General features: G+C 33.6%; 1 protein-coding gene across 45 annotated transcripts in view; it reads left to right on the forward strand.

The window, feature by feature from the left end:
• Positions 1–25,554, forward strand: part of ZBTB20 (zinc finger and BTB domain containing 20) — an 825,041-nt gene that overhangs the window by 315,118 nt on the left and 484,369 nt on the right. For all 45 annotated transcript variants that reach the window (XR_014077377.1, XR_014077378.1, XR_014077376.1 and 42 more), the window contains one exon: positions 21,390–21,463. The gene's annotated coding sequence lies outside the window, so the exon portion shown is untranslated. The remainder of the gene's footprint in view (positions 1–21,389; positions 21,464–25,554) is intronic.

The following is a 25,554-nucleotide window of genomic DNA, read 5'->3' on the forward strand; positions in this document are numbered from 1 at the left end:
TGATACTGAAGTCCTTTTCATAATCAGGGCCTTTGTAGAGACTGTCCAGGTATTCTTAGCCAAAATATCCGTCTCATTGTACACCACTCCAGGGCAACATGTGGCGTGCCAGCTGGATGTCCTCCCTACATGCCTCAGGTGGCCACATTTCAATGGTGTCTATAGAGCACAGGCCAAATTCTCATTCTCTGTGTTAATCAGTGGGAGAATTCCCATAGAAAATGGGATGGGAGCATATTTTAGGAAAACTCAAAGAGATTATCCAGATGATTAGGCTGGTATATTGTAAGTTCGGGTTTTATGTAGAATTTCTTTAGCATTATCTTACTTGACCAAAGAATGCTAGAGAATTTGGAGATATTTAGAAATTAAAAATAATTCTGCTTTTTATTCCACTGCAATTTCTCCAAAGAGAATTCTACAAAAATTTTCTTTAGATACAATAGGAGCTCTTCTTGATTCATAACATCAAAGACAACTGATGGTACCCAGCAATATAATCTGATTGAACTTTTTCCCATGATCTTGAAAGGATCTGAATTCTACTTATAGAAGTCTCATTATACCTCTCCTTTTAATTAAATTCTAATCAATTCTATAAACATTTAGTAAGTACTTACTATATGCAAAACACTGTAATAGATGCTCTGAATAATTCTGTGTATGGTGCCTTATGGAATATAACATTTTCACATTCATTATCTCATTTATGTGGTAAAGATTCTCTTTACAATTATTAGTTATTTAAAGAGCCTACAGTTTCATATGAGTGATATGTTGAATTTGGGGCAGAGTTTTTGCTTGTTTTGTTTTTGGTAAATTCATAGACTATTCTAGAAATACATTTAGTATCCCTTGAACAAAAAATAAAGGCACATAATTGTATCAGCATATTAAATTGATTTTGGTTGGAACCAGTGGCATTTCCTGAAATTTTCTGTTTGTTTTATATGATGTTAGCTTCAGTCTGAAGTGTATTTTTAATGACCTAGTTGAAAAGATTTGTCAAAATGTTTGGAAAACTAATTTCATTTACTACTTTTTAAGGCAATGTTGATGCATTATATTTCATATGTCTTTTTTATGATCAGAAAATTTGATTTCCCCAGAAACTATTTATATTTAAGATTGCATCAAATTCTATTGCTCTACCATAAAGTCTCTGTAAATGCTATACAACTTCTGGAGAATAAGTCTGAAAGCTATTATTCTCCATTTAGCATGTGTAATATTCTCTAATATTGCTTCATCTAGTGCAGAATGAAATGTTATACTTCTGTATTAATATTATATTATGAAGTCTTATTTCTATATATTTCTGAAATTTTCTTCAAGTCTTTCTCTTAAAACTTCATCGCGGATATTTTAAAACAATCTCAGTTTTATTTTTATGTATTTGTTTTATTTCCCTTATCCTTAGTTTTGAAATGAAATTTATTCTTTAGTATGTTTAACATTTTCAAAGAATTTAACGGGAAATCATATTTACTTTAACCACCGAACAAAACACTTAATTCACAAACCTGAAGCTAAAGAACTGATAGGAACTTTGTCATTTGCTTGTTTCTAACATCGAATTTGCAGAAAAGCACTCTCCTGGTAACCCTTCAGCTATGTTACCCTGGGTGTTTGGCCAGAGGGCAGTCATGTTGACCCCATCTGCAAAGGCTGGCTGAACTAGAATCTTGGACTATTAGAATCCCATTCATCAAGGTCCACATAAAGTAAGGTAGGTGGGAAGCAGGAGGACAGATGGTAGGGTCGGCAGCAAGGAACTTGTTTGTTGACATTGATATAGACCCTTCTTCTTGCCAGAGTGACTCCATGGACTTGTTTTGGCATGGAAGACTAGGCCAAAGCTATCATCTTAATAGAAGGTGAGCTGCAGGCAAACTGGAGAGCTCTATGCTCAGTAGGTGTTTAGGGTTGGCTTTGATTTTGTCTATCAGCTTGACTGTCATTCGTACTTGATTGATGTTCAGTGGGGCTTGAAAGTGCTGCATTGATGTTGAGGACTGTGTCATAAGGTTCCTGATATGGTGCACATGTCAGAATGGAGTTGGACATTGACTACCCTTGCCTATGCCAAGCAACACCAGACTTGAGTGCATTATTCTGCAGTTGAGTAGCAGATGGTGAGTGCAGACGTTTGGAGGGGGTGTGCCTTCAAGCACAATATGGAGCCAGCAAACTTACTTAGAAGGTTATTGCATGTCTTGACTTTGGCAGCTATTTTTTAAGCACTGATGAAAAATCCTACTTCCATCTATTGTTACTTTCGGAATACTCAGCATGGTTGGTGTTCCAGGCAAAAGAAATGAGAAAATCAAATGCACAGTTCACTATGTCTGTCACAGTTGGTTGAAGGTGACTTCTGTGGTGTTGGCTAAATGGGCCAAATAAACATTCTGAGACTGAGTATTGATGAACAGGTAAACTTTATCTAGAAGTTGTTAGAGGAAGGGCCATTAGAGCACTTGAAGAACACTGTGGTCAAATATGGAACTTAAAAATGACTTTACATTTTTAGCTCTTAATTTAGAGAAAGTATCAAGTTCTTCAGATACAAAAATTAAAAAATCAGGTATCTCAGTAGATTTTTTTATAAAAAAATTATTGCGATTCACAGATGAATGGCATAGTAATTCCATATATATAAGAAAACTGATTTTTATTGATGCTTGAATTTTTTTCTCTTGAGTAGATTCTGAATACATATAAATTCTTTTTAGGTTTAAAATAATTTTTTTTATATTAAAAGTAAAGTATGCTCATAGAATAGAATAACTGTGAAAATAGAAATATATATCAAATAAAATTTAAATAGGAATGAATAATTCTAAGATTTTGCTCTGCTTCTTTCTAATTGTATGTATATTTCTAAGTATATATTTTCATATATATGTTTGTATGTGTATTTTTAGATAAAAATTGGACCGTACTTCTTCAATTAGCATTTATTACATTATTAGTTCTCATAGTCATAAAATACTCACTTTTAATACTGAAATATATTTATGCAACAAAAATTTTTAAATCCTCCATATTTGACATTTTGGCTATTTTTTACCATTGTTCCTACTGCTGTAAGGACTGTTCTTATATTTAGATTTTTATCTGCATCTTGGATTATATTTTCATGATTAATTAGAAGATTGATTTTTGGGTTAGAGTATATAAACTTTTCAAAGTCCTTTTGATAACTCCTCCCTAATTATATGTGAGAGTACTTTTCTAACTATACTCTTACCTGCTTTAAATAATATCCTTGATAAATATTTGCCAATTTGGCAAACAAAAAGTGGATTTATTTTGTTTTAATTTGCATTGAATTGATTAATGCAGAGCCAGAATGTTTTACATATGCTTATTTCCCATTGTTTTCATTTTAAATATTGTTTGCTCATGTCCTTTACTCATATTGTCTCAATGATTTATAAGATTTTTTTAAATGCTAAGTTATTAATTTTGTCAAACTTGTGGCAAAAGGATTTCTCCCAGTTTTCATATGCCATTTAGCTGTTGTTGGTGTGAGAAAATTTTAAATATTTATATGGTCAATTCTGCTGTATTTTTTTCTTTCTGACTGTGGCCTTTGCTTTTATCTTCTTTTCAAACAACTTGAAGTCCAGTAAGTATTCATCATTTTTATAATATCATCATGGTTTTATTTTGTATTTTTAATTCTCTACCCTTTCCAGAAATTAGTTTAGCCTGAAGTATAAGTGTCTTAATTTTGTTCCCAATAGTTATTCAACTGTCCCAGCACCATTTCCTCACTAATTTGTGTATCATCTTTCTTGCTTACTAATTTTTTAATCAGTATTAGGATCTATTTTTGGACTGTTTTTTCATTTCTCTCACTGGTTCCATACTGTTTCCATTAGAACTCCACAATATGTTTACAGACCTAAGTCAAATCCTTCCTTTTCTTTCTTTTTTCAAGAATGCTTTGACTTTTATCACCTACTTATTATTCAAGATTAATTTACTTCATTGATCTTATAAAAATGATCCACTGGAACTTTATTAAACCTGTAAAGTAGTATTCATATATTTGCAATATTTAGCCATCACCTTTAGAAGCATTGCATGTATCTATTTATGTAATATTTCTGATGTAAATAAGCTGTCTATATTCATATAGGTACCCAGATTCCTTGTTTAATTCAAGTATAAGCATGCTGTGTTCTTGTTATTGTCCTTAATTGCTTACATTTCATTTTTTAATTTTTTAGGATAAAAGCCATATCTTCTTATGATATTTATAACCTAGCTGTTTTATTCAACTTTCTTAACAATTTTGAGAGCTTCTTATAAATTCTCTTGAGTTTTCAAGGTCATGAAATTGTCTGCAAACAATAATGACTCTATCTTCTTTTTCCCTCTTATTTCTGTTTAATGTTCTGTTTCATTGACTAGAAGTTAATAGTCATCATGATAGGAAACATTCTTGTTCTTGATTATGTGATAATGATGCTAGTTTATTCTATTGTTAATATGGATATTAATTGTTGATTTAAGACAGATATTCTTTATTATACTGGTAAAGTGACTATTCTCTAATTCTTTCTTTGTTTATTAAGAATGTATTAAAGTATACCACATGCATTTTGGGGTCAATATTGTCAAACTCTAACTGGTTGATGGACATAGACTTTTCTTGTGATATCTTTTTCAATTAAAATCAATTCCAATACACATTTATTCAGCACTTACCATGTGCCAGAAATGGTTCACTAAGCTTTGGAATTCAGATTCAAGACCTCTTCCCTTAAAAACATAAGGATTATTCAGACTATGATAATTCATTAAGAGATTTATAATGAATGATTTCCCATTATCAAATTTCCCCTGAATTGCTAGTAAAACTTTACATTTAAGAGTTTATTAAGAATACTTTGAAGGCTACCTAATTGTTTACCATTTCAAAATGTGATTTTTAAGAATTGTTAAAACTAAAATTTTGATTTACAATTGAAATTATGAGTTTTTAACATCTGAAGCCAATAGTGCTCAGATTCTCATCAATAACATCTATAAAACTTGAAATTTTATAAATTACTGTAATATAGATAGTTCATATGCTATACAATCAAGTAATTAGAATTCTTATCATAATTTATCACTTCTTATAAAGTATGACAGAAATGGTATGTGATATTGAGTCAAATCATTTTCATGATGCCATTTTCATGTTTTCATTTCTCTGGAAGTCTTAATTGTCTGTAAGTTTTAAGTGTGCATTGACATTGATTTATTTTCAGTTGAAGATAGTTTTTTGTATTAATTTTAGTGCTTTAGGGCAGTTTAGCATAATTTATCTCATTTTTCCCATTTAGTGTTATAATTAATTTAATTCTTAGAAACTTTTATTTTGTTCTTTTATACAGTATGCATGAGTCATTATTTTTAAACTATACCCTCTTGGCCAAGTACTTTATATTTCACACCAAGCAAATAAAGAAATATTGCAAATTAATTTTCTACTCAGCATCATGCTAATTATTATGAATTATAGTACAGGAAAACAAAAGTTTCTTACTTGCAATGAGCTTACTTTCCAGTTGGCAGATTAAGATATAAAGAGAAAGTACAAAAACAACAAATGCTAATGAAACATTTACTTTTTATAATGGCTAATACAAATATAGTCTTATTCTACATTTAAGCAAATATATTAAAATTCACAACATACCTTTTATATGTTGTCCTCACCTTGGCGTCTTTATGGTTTTCCTATCTTTATCATACTTTTATCATTATTTTCTCAGTTTCCACTTGAAAATTTTATTTACTTTTTCAAAATTTTTAAAAATTCTCTTTGGAACAATGCTGGATAGCTAAATGCCATGCACATTAATCTCTGAAATATTACCGGTAATAATTTGTATTACAAAGCAAAGGTGACCTGCTCAGAATTTGGAGACAGAAATAGTCCAGGCTACTATAACTGTAGACTGAAAAACGTTGTTTTCTGAATTTCTTATTTCATTAAAGAACTTGCTTTGATATTTATGATCATTCACAAAAGGATTAACATGCTAAGTAGGAGACATCCAAATGCTAACACAAAGTTAGCATCTCTACTAAAAGGAAATTTTAGCAGTAAACTTTTGTATATTAGGGAAGCATAGTCCTGTCCTTCTGGAGAAGGAAATGGCAACCCACTCCAGTATTCTTGCCTGGAGAATCCCAGGGACGGGAGAGCCTGGTGGGCTACCGTCTATGGGGTCGCACAGAGTCGAACACGACTGAAGCGACTTAGCAGTTAGCAGTCCTGTCCTTTGGACTTTGATGGGATTTTTATATTGTAGGCCATCCATTTAAAACTTTAGCATTTGATGTATGTTCTAAGTTACAACCTCAAAAATTTATATTTTGGAAAATTTATATCCCCCCTTAATTTTTAATGCCTGCATCGAATAATATTTGTCATAGACCACAGTACCTATCCCTGTGGAACTGTTATACTATCTTAATTCAGAAGCAATACTATTGATTAAGTAATACTTAATGGCTTCCAAACTTCAAGGCATTTTTCAGCCACTATTTCTTCATAACCTCACTATGAGCTTCCTGTGTGGTATCATTCATCTGAGGTCTTACTAAAATGTAAATAAATTACATCCAGCACACTTCCTCTATTTGCCCAGCTTGTTACTATGTCGAAACAACTGTCTTAATGAAACACATATTGATGTATTGTGTATTTCTGTGCTAAACCAAAGCGAGGAGGAAGTTATATGAATATATAACAGAACCCACTTCGTAACAGTTTTTGTTAAAGCATTTTATGAATTGGAGATAATCTGAGCCATGGGAGATGATGTAATTCTACATGACAGAGTTCACAGAAAGATGATAGCTCCTTAGATAGCTCCTCTTGAAAGAGATGCATTGGGGCTTTTATGGTGCTTTACCTTTATAAGCATAGTTAACTCTCAGTTTTTTTCCATACTAATAATGTAGTTTGAAATAATACAGTAAAAACCAAAATAAAGTAAAAAGCATATTATTGAAAATGATTTGTCTTTGGTCTTGTATACAATATTTAACTTTAGCATAAATTCACCATTTTATTTCTTGTTTTTCATAGGTTAAGGAAGCTATTCCTAGCATCCATATTATGAAACAGAAATGATCTGACACAAAGTATCTAATGTCATACTTCGTTGTGTATAATAGATAATCTTCATAGGGCATGATTAGATAAAATTTAACATATTCTAATGAATTGCTCAGCAACAACGATGAACAATAAGAATGAATAATAATCTATATCAGATCTACGAAATAAAATCTTACTTGGTTAATTACTAAATTAATTCGCAAAAAATCATTACTATTGTTTGAGTAAGTACCAAATAATGAAAATAGGAGGCAATGATGTGCAGAGGAAAAAAGAAAGCCACACTAGGATTAAAATTGTCATGTCTGAATTAAATGCTGAAGTGTCAGTAGTGGTTGGTTGACCCTGTGATCAGACTTCTGGTGTTTGTAGTTTTTTCCTTATACTTTTCTGTATTTTACAGTTCTTTTGCAATGAGTATGTGTTAATTTTATAGTCAAAAAAGATTAATATAAAATATTTCATGCATCACTCACTTGGAAATCATTTATTGAGAGTTAACTGTATAAAATTTCTCAGGGAGAGAGGACACTACCACCTAAATTTAGGGCAAAGCATTCCATTATACTGGAGAAGGTAATGGCAACCCACTCCAGTATTCTTGCCTGGAGAATCCCAGGGACAGAGAAGCCTGGTGGGCTGCCGTCTATGGGGTCGCACAGGGTCGGACATGACTGAAGTGACTTAGCATTCCATTATACAAATAACTCATTGTCTCTAAACTTATTTAATATTTTTTAAAAATTTCTTTTCTCATTGCTTGAAAATTCCACAATGGAGACAATTTAATCAATGAGATCATAATAATATGAATAGTATTATGCTCTGTACTCACTTATCAACTCTATTTCCGAAGAAAAGCGTTTAGTATGTCGAGAATATGATCTGATATAAGGTATGTTTTCCTACAAAGAAAGACAGTAGGAGCATCTTTTTCTCCTATTCTATTTCAAAGTTAGTATCCCTGAGGAGAGCTGTACTTATAAGTAACATTCTGTTTTTAAAAAACTGCTTAGTCCAAGTCATGAAGACTCAAACTCAAGTGGTAAGCAGACTTACCCAAGCATTCATGTAACATGTAACAGCTAGGAAACTGAGTAAGTATCAATGCAATTAATTATATTGTGTTAGAAATACTATAGAGGGCTTCTGTTACATGTTAAAAACATGTTATAGAGGGCTTCTGTTACTTGTGCAGAGGTTAAGAACAACTTAGGACAAGGTTCCACCTTTTGTAATTATTAAAGGAAACCCTCTTCCAGATGATGTAGCCTTGCCAGGGAATATGGCTTATAAAGTAGAACACACTGCTGTACTAGGTGCCCTTGTACAGGGTACAACCTGCACAGTCAGTCATAGCTGCCCTATTTTATATGCTTTATTAGTGAGTTGAAAACTACTGTTGCTCCATAGGTTCCAAATTATTCTATTCTTGCATAGAAAGCCAAGAACCACCTTCAGATGAATTAGTAAAAGATGCTTATCTAAGCTTTAATTTAGTCTTGAAACTTCATGATACAAATCTATTACTTTTCTTCAGACATCTAATTTGAATAGCATTGAGGGTAGAAGAAAATTAAATAAAGTAACCATAAAGGTATAAATAAGTCTATCAAGTTCAGTTCCTAGAAGAACTAGGTTGATTCTTTTATGTTTTGAAGAAGTATATTGCTGCTATTAAGACTAGAAATAAATATCTTCCTGTGATACCTATCAGTGTATAAAGGGATCACTGTGTTTTATAATGAATAGCATAACCAATATTCATTTTCATGAGAAACAAATATTATTTTATAGGTGCACTTCAGTTGTGGCCCTCCATATAGATGGAGAACATTTCAGTAACGTGCAATTTGGTATTTTCAATCCCATAAAATACAGACCAGGTAGAATACACTTCATTCTGGTATAACTCAAAGTAGGATTTTAGAATTTATCTAGATATTGAACTCCAGTGAAAGGAGTATATAACTTTTAATTTCCTATATATACTATTTCTCTAAGTTAGGCCTTCGATTGGTATTGGATGACTGTGAATTCTAGATGGTATTATGAGTAAACACTTAGAATCCAGCTATTCTTTGTTAATTAAAGGCAGAAATAGTAATCAGGTTAAGAGATGTATTAAAATTCTTCTACAGAAATTGAAAAGCCTAATAAAAACACACAGTTAAAAAGTATCTACCCACTTTACCTGAGAGATTAGCTGGAGAAGTATTATTTCATAGGTCCAAAAAATCTCTCTAAACACTTATTTTGATTTTGCTCTAATGTACATAATAGAAAGAAGGAGGCTCCGAGTTTCTTCTTTGTTGTACCCTGTGTATTGCCTAACTGATACATGCTACAAGTTGATGGAATTTCATCAAATACGGCATCATCAGACTTATTCACGTCCATAAGCAATTTATATAATGTTTGCATGTTTTGTTTCATGGATTAGATTCTTTGTTTTCCAAATAGAAATAGTAACATTTACTGTTACACATTCCTGGGTCAAAAATGAATTATTATGACATTTTAATTAGATGAAGTTTGGTGAACACTTTGAATTCTTCAACACTTTGTAAATTGTGAAGCATAATGTTGATTCAAAAAAAAAATCAGTAAGATATTTGAAGTTAATGCATCATATATTCTGAATTTCTACTGCACAAATTTTTGCCGATTTTCCCATTCCTTGCAGTCTCTTTGAAGGAAAAAAACAGTTTTGAAAATTCCTAGAAGCAGATACTACATGTTTATCTCATTTTATGTGATAGGAGTGATTTTGTAAATCTAGTCATAATTTAAATGCTCTAGGAGACTCTCTCAAGGGAATTTTTTGTGGATCATCATGTAAAGCAAAAATCACTTTTAAAGTGCATATTACTCCCATTTCTATATGGGAATTTTCTGTTTTATAAGAGTTACTTAAGCTCCTGGAGGAATACATCACCTTAGTATGTTCCTGGGTGGATATAAACTAAGTGAGACAGAAAACCATGAAAGAATAATTTGGTGAATACTAACCTGATCTGAGTAAGTATTTGAAGCTTTTTAGTGAAATCTCTGAGCTACTATTTGATAAAAGATTAAGTCTAGGTAACATGTTCTCCACAATCACTTTGAATGGATTTATTTCAGTTCATTCAAGCTCTAAATTTCCTAGCAGTCCTTTATAAACCATGTAATTCTACCTATTCTCATTGAGTGACTCCTCTCAGCTCTGTAAAGCAAGGCAAAATTATTTATTTCCAATGGGTGAAGTTTAGTACCCTCATCCTGATCCTCCATCAACCTCCCAGTTCTCATGAAGTGAAGTGAAGTGAAAGTCGCTCAGTCATGACCGACTTTTTGCAACCCCATAGACTATACAGTCCATGGAATTCTCCAGGCCAGAATACTGAAGTGGGTAGCCTTTCCCTTCTCCAGGGGATCTTTCCAACCCAGGGATCGAACCCAGGTTTCCCACATTGCAGGCGGATTCTTTACCAGTTGAGCCACAAGGGAAGCCCATGGCCCAACCCCAATTAAGGATTTTCAGAATTGACAGACATTCTTGTCTCCCAAAATGTTGCACTTTCTAACGCTGTAGGCGGACAGGCAGTTGAGGATATTCTGTACACATCTAACCATCACGGAAACTTTCATTCAATAACAGTTAGACCTCCTCACCCACCCATACACACATCCCTGCAGTTGGGCCTCTGATTCTTGCATTAAAAGGCAAAAAATTAAAAGGCAAAGAATTTTGCTGAAGGAATATTGTAAATTGTTTAGCATGACTATGTAGAAGGAAACTATAAATTTTATTACCTAAATTGGATGTTTTTGAGAGCAAAAGGAGCTACATTAAAGATTATTGTGATACAACTGGTGTAAGTGGGGTCTGGTGTTTCAGTTGGGCCTACCTCCACTCCTCACCCCTCCCCGAACTTGACCAGTATAATAGTTAAACCAGGGCAGGGTAAGCCATGAAAACCACAGCTCCACTGCTGGCTTGATGGAATACGTGAAAAACCACATGCCCCTGGGTACTGTCAAAATAGTAGCAATCTCAGTGGCAAACCAAAAGGAAGTGTAAACCTCATAGCTAGAATGAGATTGCATTTCAGGTTGGGGTAGGCAATAGACTGGCATATTAACCAGAAATTTAATAAGAAGGATTGAATGAGAAGAATACCATATTGCTCCTTGATAAAACCAACATGTTTCTGGTGGTTTGGAAGGCTTCATGCATATTTCAGGAAAGATCAGAGAAGGTCCAAGATATTCACATATCCTAGACTGTAGAGGAGATAAGAAAGAGCCTAGTGGAATGTAAGAACCAAGTAAGACTTGTAAACTGACTGAACTTTGAATGAATTCTCCAGCCCATATACATATTTATCAGCAAAGTGTGTTAGTTTATTGGCCTAAGTTGTTTGAGTACAACTCTGACCAGCCTTTGGATGTAAACTGCAAATTATTCTGATACTGGGGCAAGTCTTAGTTAAGAAATGAAAATGGGAATTATAAAAACTGACCAGAGACTTCAGTAGCTATATAGTATGAGGGAGACAGATGCCACAGAACTAGAAAGATAAGTCACTAAAAAGCAAATAAATAGCAATAGCAGCAACAATACCCTGAGGGAAAAATTAGAAGTCATAGTTACTACAACATATTATGTAAAATGTCAGTTTTCAAGAAAAAAGCATTTGACACATATAAGAAAACAGGATTTTAACCCACACCCAGTTTAAAAAGCGGTCAATAGAAACTATCTCTAGTTAGAGGAAGAGCAGAAGTTGAATTCAGCAAAAAAAGACTTGAAAGTAGCTATTACAAATATGCTTAAATAAGTGAGGAAATCACGTTAAACAATTAAATACAGTATTATGACAATTTCTAGTCATATAAAGTATATTAATATAAAGGTATAAATTATTTTTAAAAGAAACAAAAATCTGAAGTTAAAAGGAACATTAATTAAAATTAAAAAATATCCTAGAGGGACTCAAAAGCAGATTTGAGATTGCAGAAGAAAAAAAAAATCAGTGAGCTTGAAATTGATCAGTAGAAATTACCTGATTTGAAGAACAGAAATAAATAACAAAGAAAATAAATAGAGCTTCAGAGATGTGCGAGAAACCATCAAGCATATTAACGTGTGCAATGGGAGAGAATGAGGGAAGAAGAGAAAGAGAAGAAAAAGGATATTCAAAGTAACAGTGGCCAAAAACTTGCCAAATATTATAAATAATATTAATCTACATGCTTGAGAAGCTCAAGAAATTCTAAGCATCATAAACATAAAAAATCTATACGTATGCACTTCACAATCAAACTTAGAAAGCCAAAGAGAGAGATTCTTGAAAGCAGCAAGAGAAAAAAAGACTGATTCAATACAGGGAACACCACTATGATTAACAGTTGATTTCCCATCAAAAACATTTAAAGTCAGAAGGCAGAGAAGTAATATATTCAAAGTGTTAAAGGAAATAAAGATTTTTAAAATGATGATCAACAATTTCATATCCAGAAAAACTGTTCAAAATGAAGGTAAAATAAAGATATTAAAATATAAATAAAGACAGAGAATTCACTGCTAGCAGATGTGCCTTATAAGAAATACTGAAGGAAATTCTTTAGGCTAAAAAGAAATGACAACAAACAGTATTCAAAATATACCCAAAGAAATAAATAGCACTGATAATGTAATTATTTAGGTAAACATAAATATGGTATAAGTATATAAAAAACTCAAAGAAGAAGGAAATAATAAAGATCAGAGCATAAATCAATGAAATATATAACAAGAAAATAATAGAGAAAATCAATGAAACCAAAAGTTGATTATTAGAAAAGAGCAACAAAATTGACAGATTTTTAGCTTGATTGACCAAGATAAAAGGACAGGGCGTAACAGATTACCAGAATCAGAAATGAAAGAGGAGACATTATCAACCCCATAGAAATTTAAAAGATTAAAAGGTGATACTATGAAGAAACATATTCCAAGAAATAAGTCAACTTAGAAAAAATGGTATCACTTCTAGAAATACATAAATTACCAAAACTGATTCAAAAAGAAATAGAAAATCTAAATGAATCTATAACAATAAAAAGATGGTATTATTAATTAAGTGATCCTACTAAGAAAAGTCTGGATGCAAATGACTTCACTGTATCATATCCAATATTTAAAGTAGAAATAACAACAATTTTTCGCAAATTTTTCCAAAAATGGAGAGAGCAGGAACACTTTTCAATTCATTCTACTACAATAGTATTACCCTGAGACCAAATCCAGACAAAGACATCATAAGAAAGTAAAGCAGTATTCCTCATAATTATAGAAATTAAAATCCTCTACAAAGTATTCACAAAGCAAATACAGCAATTTGTAGTATTATTATATACCCTGACCAAGTAGGATTTATCCTAGGAGTGCAATTGGTTTAATATCCAGTAATCAATTCATGTAATATAAAGGTCCATATAGTCAAACCTTTGGTTATTCCAGTAGTCATGTATGGATGTGAGAGTTGGACCATAAATAAATCTGAGCACCAAAGAACTGATGCTTTTGAACTGTGGTGTTGGAGAAGACTCTTGAGAGTCCCTTGGACAACAAGGAGATCAAACCAGTCAATTCTAAAAGGAAATCAGTCCTGAATATTCATCGGAAGGACTGATGCTGAAGCTGAAGCTCCAATACTTTGCCCACGTGATGCGAAGAACCGACTCCTTAGAAAAGACCCTGATGCTGGGAAAGATTGAAGGCAAGAGGAGAAGCGGACAACAGAGGATGAGATGGTTGGATGGTATAACCGACTGGATGGACATGAGTTTGAGCAAGTTCCAGGAGTTGGTGACGGACAGGGAAGCCTGGTGTGCTGCAGGCCATGGGGCCTCAAAGAGTTGGATAGGACTAAGCAACTGAACTGAACTAAACTAAACATATTAGTAAGGGAGAGAACCACATAGCTATTGCACTAGATATATGAAAACATGGGAAAATCCAATATCTATTTATGACAGAAATTTCAACAATCTAAGAATAGAATACATATACCTAGATAAGAAGCATCCAAGAAAAAAAGAAACCCTACAATTAATATCCTTAATGATGAAAAACTGAGTGGCTTAAGATAAGGGAAAAAGGCAAGGCTGTCAGATCTCACCTCTTCTGTTAAAGACTGTATTAGCATATCTGTCCAGAAATGTAAGAAAAATAAAGAAAAAGAGGAAATAAAGCAAAGAAAGAAAAAAAGAAACACAAAAGAAAGAAATCAAAAGTATCCAGATTGGAAAGTAAAAAGTAAAACTTTTATTTGCAGAAAGTTATAAGTATGTAGAGAACATTAAGGAATGCACGCGCACACACACACACAAACTAACAAATGAGCATAACAAGTTCACTGAGTACAAGAGCATTATACACGTCAATTGTATTTCTGTATATAAGCATATTTCAGAATTATTAAGGGTTCAGTTCCAGACCACTTCAATTAAGCAAGTCACACAAATCTTTTGATTTCAATAATTCATATAAAATTATATGTATACTATACTGTAGTTCTATTAAGTGTGCAATAGCATTATGTATGTACACACTTTCACTTAAAATACTTTGCTGCTAAAAATGCTATCATCTGAGACTTCACCTAGTTGGAGTCTTTTGCATCAGAAATGACTAATAACAAATTCCCATAAGAAATAAAATATGAAACATTGAAATATTGAAAGAATTACCAAAGTATGACACAGAGACATGGAATCAGCAAATGCTTTTGGAAAAAATGGTACCTGTAGACTTGCTTGATGCATTTACCACAAACTTTCAATTTGTAAAAAATGCAATATCTACAAAGTACAATAAAGCAAAGCACAATCAAGTGAGGTATGCCTGTACTAGCAACAAGCAATGAAATTAAGAAAACAATTCTATTCACAAGAATAGAAAAAGAATCAAAAAAAATAAAGGCATTTTTATAAAAACTGACAACCTGATCCTAAAGATCATGTGAAAATGCAAAGGACTCAGAACAATAAAAATAATTTTGAAAAGGAGAACAAAGTTAGATAACTTAAACTTCCAGGTTTTAACAAAGTTTTTATAAAAACTATAATGAGGAAGAACATACAGTACTGATACAGATGTCAGTAAATGTAATTGTAAGTAATTTCATTATGTGAAATGTAAATGAATATCCATGGTGCTAAGACTATACAAAAATTTTTAAAAATTATATTTCTACCTGACACCATACACAAAGATTAACTCAAAATAGATCATGATCTAAATGCAAGAGCTAAAACTATGAGACTTCTATAAGGAAATGAGAAAATCTTCATGACCTTATGGTAGACAGAGTTTTATATCTGACCCTAAAAGCATGATACAAAAAAGAAAAAAGTTTGGTAATTTGGATCTCATCAAAATTAAAAACTCTTGCACTTCAAAGGATTCCACTAAAATGAAAATACTGGGAGAAAATTTATGCTCTACAAATGTATATCTAATAAAATATTTTTAAATTTCATAATACATAAAGAATTCTTCAATCATAAAAAACAAACAACCCAATGAAAAAATTGGACAAAATATTTGAATAGACATTTCACCAAAAAAGATATAATGATAATGTCTAACAAACACATTAAAAGATGTTCAATGTCATTAATCTTTAAGGAAACATAAATTAAAACTGAAGTGAGATACTACTTTACACCAACCACTGTGGCTATAATAAAAAGACAGGCAGGGTAACAAATGCTGGTGAAGACAGAAAGAAACTGGAACCCTCATAGGTTGCTGGTCAGAATTTAAAATGGTACAGCCTCTTTAGAAAATAACTTGATATCTTAAAATTTAAATAAACTTATTTTTCTGACCCAGCAATTCCACTTCTGGGAATCTCCTTAAGAAAAATGAAAGCATGTCCACAGAGAGGCATATATATGCGAATGCACATAGCAGCATTATTCATAAACTAAAAAATTGGAAGCAATCCACATGTCCGTCAACTGATGAATGGATTAACAAAATGTCATATATTCACACAATGGCATACTATTCATACATAAAACGGAATAGATTATTGCTATATGCTTTGTGCCTGTGTATTCAATCACTCAGTCATGTCTGACTCTTTGCAAGCCCATGGACTGCAGCCTGCCAGGCTCTTCTATCCATGGAAATTTCTAGGCAAGAATACTGGAGTAAGTTGCCATTTCCTGTTTCGGGGATCTTCCCGACCCAGGGATCAAACCTCCGTGTCTTCTTCATTGGCAGGCAGATTCTTCACCACTGTGCCACCTGGAAAGTCCCACTATATACCACAGCATGTATCAATCTGAAAAACATTATGATAAGAGGAAAAAAAAAAAGCCAAATGCAAGAAGCCACATATTGTGTGATTGCATTTATAAGAAATGGTCAGAAAATGTAAATGTTTGGAGACAGAAAGCAGATTAGTTGTTGTCTGAGGCTGGGAAGAGTAGTGGGAATTGAATGCCTAAGAACATGAAGGATCTTTTTTGGAGTGACAAAAATGTTCTATCACTGAACTGTGGTGATGATAGCTGAACTCTAAATTTACTTAAAATCATTAAATTTTACACTTACAAGGATGAATTTTATTGCATAATTATACCTTAATAAACTGAAAGAAATTATGCTTATTAAAACTAAGGGAAGAGATACCTGGCAGATACTCCCTTAACCAAATGACCAAGATTAACATCCTTAGTGATAAGTCGTATGGATATCAGAGACCCCGTGACATGATGTTATCAGAAGAGCACTTCATTCTTTTGTATCCTTCTCTAAAACTGTAATCCCAGTCTAATTATGAGGAGTGAAGTGAAATGAAAGTCGCTCAGTTGTGTCTGACTCTTTGCGACCCCATGGACTATACAGTCCATGGAATTCTCCAGGCCAGAATACTGGAGTGGGTAGCCTTTCCCTTCTCCAGGGGATCTTCCCAACCCAGAGATAGGACCCAGGGTCTCTCCCACATTGCAGGCAAATTCTTTACCAGCTGAGCCACAAGGGAAGCCCAATTATGAGGAAACGTTAGACAAATCCAAACTGAGGACCATTTCACAAAATATCTGACCACTACTCTTCAAAACTATCAAGGTCCTGAAGAACAAGAAAAAACTGAGAAATTGTTACAGATCAGAGGAGAAGAGCATTTTGGCAACCCACTCCAATATTCTTGCTTGGAGAATCTGAATGATGGGCTACAGTCCATAGTGTCGCAAAGAGTCAGACACAACTGAAGCTACTTAGCATGCAGAGGAGATTTAAGATAAAAGATAGCTAAATGCAGTGCGGTATCCTGGATTAGATTCTTGATTAGTGGAAGAGTTGGTGACATCTGAATAAAGTCTGTAGTTTAGGTAATAGTATTGTATCAATGTTAATTTCTTACCTTGGTTATGTAAAATGTTGAAGTTAAAAGAACATAGTGAAGGAAATATGAGAATTCTTTGAGCTACCTTTGCAACTTTTCCATATATGTGAAATTATTTCAAAATTAAAAGTTAAAATGTTTAAAAGAAATGGGAAATTTATAGGTTAAAGGGGAATTGTGATTCAAGTGTAATGTGCAGATATTGTTCAGATCTTAATTCAAACTAGTCAGCTGTTAAGAAAATAAAGTCAATCATTTGACAGAATATTTAATAATATTAAATAATTACTATTATATTTGATGTGGTATAATGGTGTTGTGATTTTTTAAAGTCAGTATTTTTTAATAATACATACTAACATTAATGGATGGAATAATATGACATCTGGGATTGTCTTTAAAACGATCTGGTGGAAGAAAAAGTTGGTTAGAGCATAGATGAAGTCAACACTGACTTCGGGTGATAAATACATAGGAGTTCTTTTCTTTTAGGGAGAGGGGAGTTCTATTTTACTATACTCTCTACTCTTGCATATGTTTGAATTTTTTCACAATAAATTTTTAAGTGAAAAGGAAACAAAAACTAAGAGAAATAATCAAATATTGTCACTTGGTCTCTATGCTGACCACAGGCGAGTGTGGTCATAGAGAGGTAAGTGAGCTCGAAAAAACAATCTGAGCAGGATATAATTGGTGCTGAAGAATTGGGAGAGCATTAAGAGAACTGCCTGGATGAGCATTGACTTCCTAAACTGGAGTGCTTTGTTGCTTTCCTTGAAGTTCTATGACCTGGTGATATCTAAAACCCCTACCTATGTGAGGATTTTAAAAAGTAGAGTGTAGTCAGAAGAAGTCCTTTTTTCCTAGTCAATACTAGGATCTATAGTTCTTCACCCCTCTTAAGTTTTTTATTGTCTGGGGCTTTGTTTTTTGGCCTTGTGACTTAGGATGGGTTACTGTAATATAATGCATTTGCTACTTCTCTGGAAAGACATTCAGAATCTTTAACTAGTGCAGAATGTACAACTCTCTTTGCTAAAGGGTCTCTGCCAAGAGAAGCATTCTTACGGGCTTTGTAATTTGCATTGATTACTGAGTTGTTTACGAGTGCATCACTGGGTGTTGACTGTATTCTATAAAGCCTGGCAAAGTTCTATCTTGATTAAAGAAGTCTGACATTGGTGGTCAATTTTAATAGTAACTCAGGTTGTTCTGGATAACTTGAAAAAAATTTAACAGATTTTGGAACTTGAAATGTCAAGAGCAAGTTATCTTATTGATGACACATACTCCAGAAATCTAGTATTTTAAAGGTGGATTCAGTGTACAGTACTGAACTCGACAAAAATAGAAGTTGAAAAGTAGACAATAGTGCCAAAAATAAGATCCTAGTCTTAACTTCTCTTCTCCTTAATCTAATCTGGCATGCCTTCAGAATATTTTACTTTCTTGATGACCAATCTTCCAAACAGTTTCTAACCAATACTTAACCCCACTGCATAGTAGCAGAGTTAATGATTTCTCATGAGGCTGATATGAATAGGAACCATATTCATATCAAAGACAACTGGTCCCACTTCCAGGTCCATCTTTGGGCCAAGATATGTAGTCGCCAACAGTGAGTTGGCGACTGTATTTTTTGAGTCCTGGCGCAAAGTAAGATCCATCTGTTTTGCCCAGCCGTTTGCTTGAGTGCCACAAAATGGTCCTGTTATTAGTCTTATTTGCGGTCCTATTTAAGGTTAGGGGATAACATAAATAAAATCCAGTCCTCCTTATGATGAATGTAGAATGGGAATTAAAAGTGGCGGTGGTGGTAGTGGTAAGTGATGTTGCGTCTCTATTTTCTCAATTGCTGTGTTTTCTTTGGATTGGAAAACAGACATTTAAGAATGAGTTTGTCATCTGGAAGGATAGTTGTGACCAAGTTTCCCTCAACAGGATACAAGATGTTATTTTTGAGCTTCATTACCCACACCAAGGGGGGAAAAAGAGAAAGGGAAAAAATAAATAAGGAGGAAAGTGAAAGTAAGGAGTAAACAGGCAGAGACAGAAAAGGGAAAAGAAAGGACAAAGAGGAGAAAGAGGAATGACATGCGAAGAGGAGAATATGACTTAGTAGACTTTCTATTCATAGAAACTGCTTTATTGTTTTGAACTGAGTTCAATTCACTCAACATCTGGTGAATTAAGGAAAAGGAAATCTGACATTGAATTGAACTGCGAGTTGTCAGTTAAACAATTTATATATAAATATGCAGTCTCGTTTCCATCACCTTTTCTTATCTAAACTAGACAGTGAATCAGTTTCACTAACCATATGTGATCAGTGAGTAGAACAGTATCAGTTGATGATTCAGATTTATATAGAGATGGGCAGCTCTTATATTTCTGAATCATGTATTAGGGATTATTGTTATTCAACATTATTTCTGAGCATGAGTTATTTTTGTCAGCTTCTTTTATGGATGTTTTGTTGCCTTATAAGGAAATGTGTGCACTCCCCTCCTCATAGTCAGTTGTCCCTGGTGACGCCTCCATAATTTCTGTCTTTACACTGGTGCATTTTTAGTCTAATTCAGGTGTGTGAGAAGCAGGGGGAAAGTTTAGTTAGTCAGTGTTTTGTGTGTGTGTGTGTGTGGATCCATTCATGGATAGATCTAGTGAATTTGAACCAGTTTGAACTTACAACCTATATGCATCAAATATACACAATACACAAAATATTCTTTATATAATCCAAGGGAAAAAGAAAGTAGAATTCACAAGTAAGAAATAGATACATTTTCTAAAAATAGATGCAGTTTCAAGGCTGATTTATGATTACGCTCTTAATGTGGAGATGTTAAAATATTACCTTGCATTAATATGAAGATGGACATAAACATACCACATTTAGTGCTACAAATATAGAAAAAATGGACTGCCATGATGTAAAGTAAAAGATAATTGTGTTATCTCCTTTTTATACTAAAAACCTATATTTTTCTAAACCTGTTGTATCAGTTATTTGAAACTAAAAATAAGGATGACTTAATCCTGTCTTTTTTTAACTATTATTTTATTTATAGGTGATGTTGTATGAAAAAATAAAGGATTAAAAAAAATTAATATGACATTTTAAGCCCAGATAGTTATTAAATACTTTTATCTTAATGCGTGGACTCTTAATTCAAAAATTAAAAATAGATATTTTAAAAGATGCATTTATGGTTATTTAAACCAAGAGGGGTAGTTTAAACCCTGATGGTCTTCCCGTGTTGCTTCAAACAGTAGTGCTTCATACAGTAAGCTGTATAGTATGATGTGCTCTGGAGTTCAGTAAACCCTTAATACCTTGCAGTGGGCATTTGTGTTGCTAAATATGTTTCTTTGCCTCTGCTTCACCATTTGCCCCTCAGTCATTTGAAAGTAGTGGGTCTAATGTTATTTTCCAATTTTATTTGAAGTTGTAATTTCCCTTTAATATGTGTATTCAGACTGTAGATTTTCTTCTTTATTCTCTGAAATAACATTGTATGTAATCTTAAAGCTTTGAAATTGTTTAGGAGGTGTTTTTTTTTTTTAATCAGAATATAGGTAAAATTTAGAAACACTGACTTTCTAGTCATATCATTATGAAGTCCTTAACATGGAGGCATATTTTGTTTTTCAGAATTGCTTTTTTTCCTCTTTAGATCCTTTTCTTTTCATTAAAAAACTACTCTGGGAAGAGGGTTTTTTTTTTTTTTCCTTAACAGAAAAAAAAGCTACGCTTGACTGATAATGCATTGCTTTGGATGGTGAAACATTATGAAAGTTTAATTTTTAATTAAATCTGAAATACCAATTATAACTGAAAGAGATTTTAACCTGTTTCTTTTCAGACTGCCTGAAGTTACATTTAGAGACTGAAATCACTGCACCTTAAAAACAAAAGATTGAGCTGCACTGCATTCCTGTGAGTGAAAGCTTCCTCTACCTTCCTCTGTGTTTTTTGTGACCCACTCAAAAAGGGACAAAAATAGTGGTCACATAGTAACCAGACATGAGTAAGAAATTTGAATATCCCTGAAGAAATACATGTTTAAATGATTTCCTTCTTTAAAAAACAGAAAATTTGTAGGGCTCAATATTCAGTATGTCTTTTTTATCCAACCTAAATTGTGAATCCTTGCTCTTGGCTGGTTTGAATTGCGTGCGGGAGGGTGTCACCCGCCATGCATCAGCACAGTGACACACACCCTGTCAGGAAGGATTCTTACATTTTGGTACAAGTCTCTTTGAAAGTAACAGATTTCTAATGGAATCAAAGTAGACTCCGTCTTTCCTTTGTGATGTCATTAGAAATTTTTAGCCTTTGTGTCAGTGTAAATGGAGAGAAAGAAAGTTCATGATGACATCACAAGATTCTGTTGCCTTGAGGACTTTGGGCAAAACTGAGTAAAATGCATAATTCCCTTGTGTGCGTGTGTTCCCCATTCTGCTATGAAGCAGTCAAAATAGCACATCTTATGTCTTCCCGTGAGCTACAAGGCTGTCTCTCAGAGCCCCATTGTTCCATAAATGCATGTCAGAGTCTACCACAGTCTGGTCTACCCTTATTTAGCTGCTGTTTTGTCAATGTACTTGGAAGAACAATTAACATTTGGGATTTCAATGTCTGAATAACAGGCAGTGAATAGAACCCAAGCATATAAAAGATTCAGACGCCCAGGGTAAGAAAACAGAAGCTTATAGTTGGTGGGGGAAAAGGAAAAACACTTTAATGCCTCACTCAAAGGTTATGAAATACTACAAGGAAATTCAATGTTATAATTTTTAAAATTTTAGATAAAAATGTATATTTTGGTAATGAAATCCAGCAGGTTATGATGTCTTACCAAGTTTCCATTTAATGTGCTATTGAGGTCTTTTGCTAGAGAGTCTTAAAACACTTAAACAGCATTCATCCCCTTGTGTCATTGTTGGAATGCCAAATGTGGGATGTGTTGCATTGTGGTTTTCAGAGTGTCACAGTGCCTTTAGACAGAGTACACTAAAGGTGATTCAGATGACTTCTTCCATTTTCACTTTGATTTACTTCACTCTTTCATTATCAACTACAGTTCTCATATGTTTACTGTAGACAGTTCTGACATTGCTTAAACGTCCCTGCCTATTGTCTAAATTCTTGCTAGGTCCATTTTTTGGGGGAAAGATGATGCATGGACAGAACAAGATCACCTTACTGTCAGGGTATCTGGTGAACTGGAGGGAACTTTGGCAGCTTATATTAATGTATGTTGTCCACTGAGCATAGTGCCTGGCTGATATGAATGAATAAATGATGGTTATTGTTATTTTTATCATAACGACAAGAGTCAGGTAAGTTCTCTAAAATCAGGGTCTATTTCTTATTCGTTTTTGTGATCCCCAGTGCTTGGCATAGTAGTAGTAATCAAGAAATAGCTATTATTAGTAGTACAATTAGGAAATTTAAGTCAGAACTTTAGGATTAATTCATTCAAAAATTATTTATTGTGAAGATGTGTTGAATGAAGTTTTTGACAGTGAAGAAGATAATTATAAAGGAATATGTCAAAGACAAACCTATTATTCACCATATAACAGACATCAGTCTCCTAGCCCTTCTCTTCTTTGACTTTATACTTCTTTCTCCTGACCAGAATGAGAAGTGCCCATTCAAACCTTTTTATATCCCAAACCCATTCATATCCTTTTTGTCTGTGAAGTGGTCTTCACTAGTTTTCCATATAGTTGTGTCTTACATCTCATATACTGAAGTCGTCTCCAAAGATAAATCTACCTGACTCTAGGATGGATGGTGCTGTGTACCTGCTTGTCTGTGTAGTAGATTGTGCTTCAAAAAAATGGGGCAAATGGTACAAAAGATATTGGGTCAAGAGACCAGAGATTTGGGAAGTTGCCATTAGAACCTTCTACTTTCAGTACATTGAGAGCCAGAAGCAATTTCTCAGCACAGATAGATGACAGCATTCCTTAGAACTCAGAACCATTTGACCCCTTCTAAGTTTAGCTTCCTGGTTTCTTTCTTTTTTTTTTTGCTTGTTTTGCTTTGTTTTTAACATAAAGTTATCTGCCCCCCAACACCAATTTTAATTTATTTTTAAAAGAGGTTCCTTCATTTTTATTAAATTAGCTTCTGGTGATGCAAATGAAGGCTCTCATAAAACTTGGCCTCTGAGGCAAAGCTAAAATGATAAAATTTAAGCTTCATGAATTGTACTGTTATCATGTGGAATAATGTTTAGGGACATCAAAGAAGTTTATAAACACATTTCATATTTTTTAAGATTAAAAGATTGAGGTGAAAGGGATTTAAGGGCAAAGCATCATCAAAAATTACAGGAGAAAGTATGTAAGAAATAAAAAGTCCAGTCATCTCATTTTGAAATAAGTAAATTGAGGCCCAGGGTAGGGCATGCAGCTTACCCAAATGATACTGAGTACCAATGCAAATCATCCTCAGACATCTAGGACTGAGAGTAAACCCAGTTTTAGACTCTGAGTCTTTGTTTTTTCTTCTACACTCAGAGTCTGAGCTGTGTTTGCTGAGGAATGAACTCGCTTAGTCTCATCTTATGAGACCCACTTAACTGTGGTGCCCTCTTCCAACTAGTCCAAAATTCATACATAAAGAGCATTATGGTATATTTTGATATTATGCCTCTGGTTGTACACTGAGTCACATAGAGGCAAAATTATGTCATATAGAGGCAATTAAATTTATTGATTTAATATTCTTTATGATGATTTATGGGGCTTCCCAGGTAGCGCTAATGGTAAAGAAACCATCTGCCAGTGCAGGAGACATAAGAGACACGGGTTCAATCCCTGGGTTGGGAAGATCCCCTGGAGGAGAGCATGCAACCCACTCCAGTATTCTTGCCTGGAGAATCCCATGGACAAAGGAGCCTGGCAGGCTACAGCCCATAGGTTTGCACAGAGTCAGACATGACTGAAGCAACAGCATGCATGCATGATGATTTACAAAGCAGACAGAAGGCCATTAGAAACTTCAGTAGTCTAATTGGGCTTACAGGCAAGATAAAACCGGTAATCTGAACAGAGCCATTGTGACATGGAATTCAGACTTCCCAAGAGGGTGCATCATGCATGGTGTCAGAATGTCATTGTTGCCAAGGGTCATTTCCATCAGAGAAAAGTTTTTTGGGTCTGAAAAAATTGAAATAAACTTTAATAATTTAAAATGAATTACTTGCTCTAGTAATTTATTTCAGGTTTCCTTTATTGGATTCTGTCATTTAGCAATCCAAAGAGACCAATGTAGGAACTTTTTTATTATTTTACCCAGAGCTAAATCCTGGGTACATCTGAGTTTCTTTCTCAAAGGTATTTATCCCCTCCAGAACTTCCCACCTCCCACCTTGAAGAAACTCAAGTCACTGTGGACAAAAAATTGGTGGCCTAAGTCTTTGTGTCCCAAACAAGGAGACGTTGTTCTGCCTTTAAACATTTCATGGAAGCTTTGGTATATAGAGAAGGGAAAATTAGAGAATGAGGATGCCAGAGCAAGGCCTTAGATGTAGGTAACCAACAAATTTTCTCCTCAGACCTCTTCCCTCTTTTTTCTATAATAATGAATTAAAATTTATTCTATGCCTCTTATGAGCAATTAATTTTACCAGAATATATAGATAAATAATGCCTATTTTCTATCATCAAGGAGTTCATAACCTAGTTCGACAACAGATTCATCTTTCTTATAGATAAAATATTTTATGGATATAGTAGAGGAAGTAAATGGTTATCACTTCTTCTGGGCCATCAAGGAATAATATAATATTAATAAGCAGCCTAAGCAGAGGGGAATTGAAGAAAGAATGGTAACAGTGTGATCTGATTATAGAATGGGGCTTCCCTGGTGACTCAGATGGACTATGCAATGCTGACTGGGGCCAGTGTTTCCCGAACTATAGGTTGCAACTAATTCATAGGTTATGAAATCTGTTTAGAGGATCACAGTCAGCATGCTTTTAAGAACTAGACTCAAAGGAAAAAGTGTAT

Source organism: Giraffa tippelskirchi, chromosome 2 (assembly GCF_054371585.1).
Source record: "Giraffa tippelskirchi isolate mGirTip1 chromosome 2, T2T-mGirTip1v1.2.pri, whole genome shotgun sequence".
NCBI classification, from domain to species: Eukaryota; Metazoa; Chordata; class Mammalia; order Artiodactyla; family Giraffidae; genus Giraffa; species Giraffa tippelskirchi.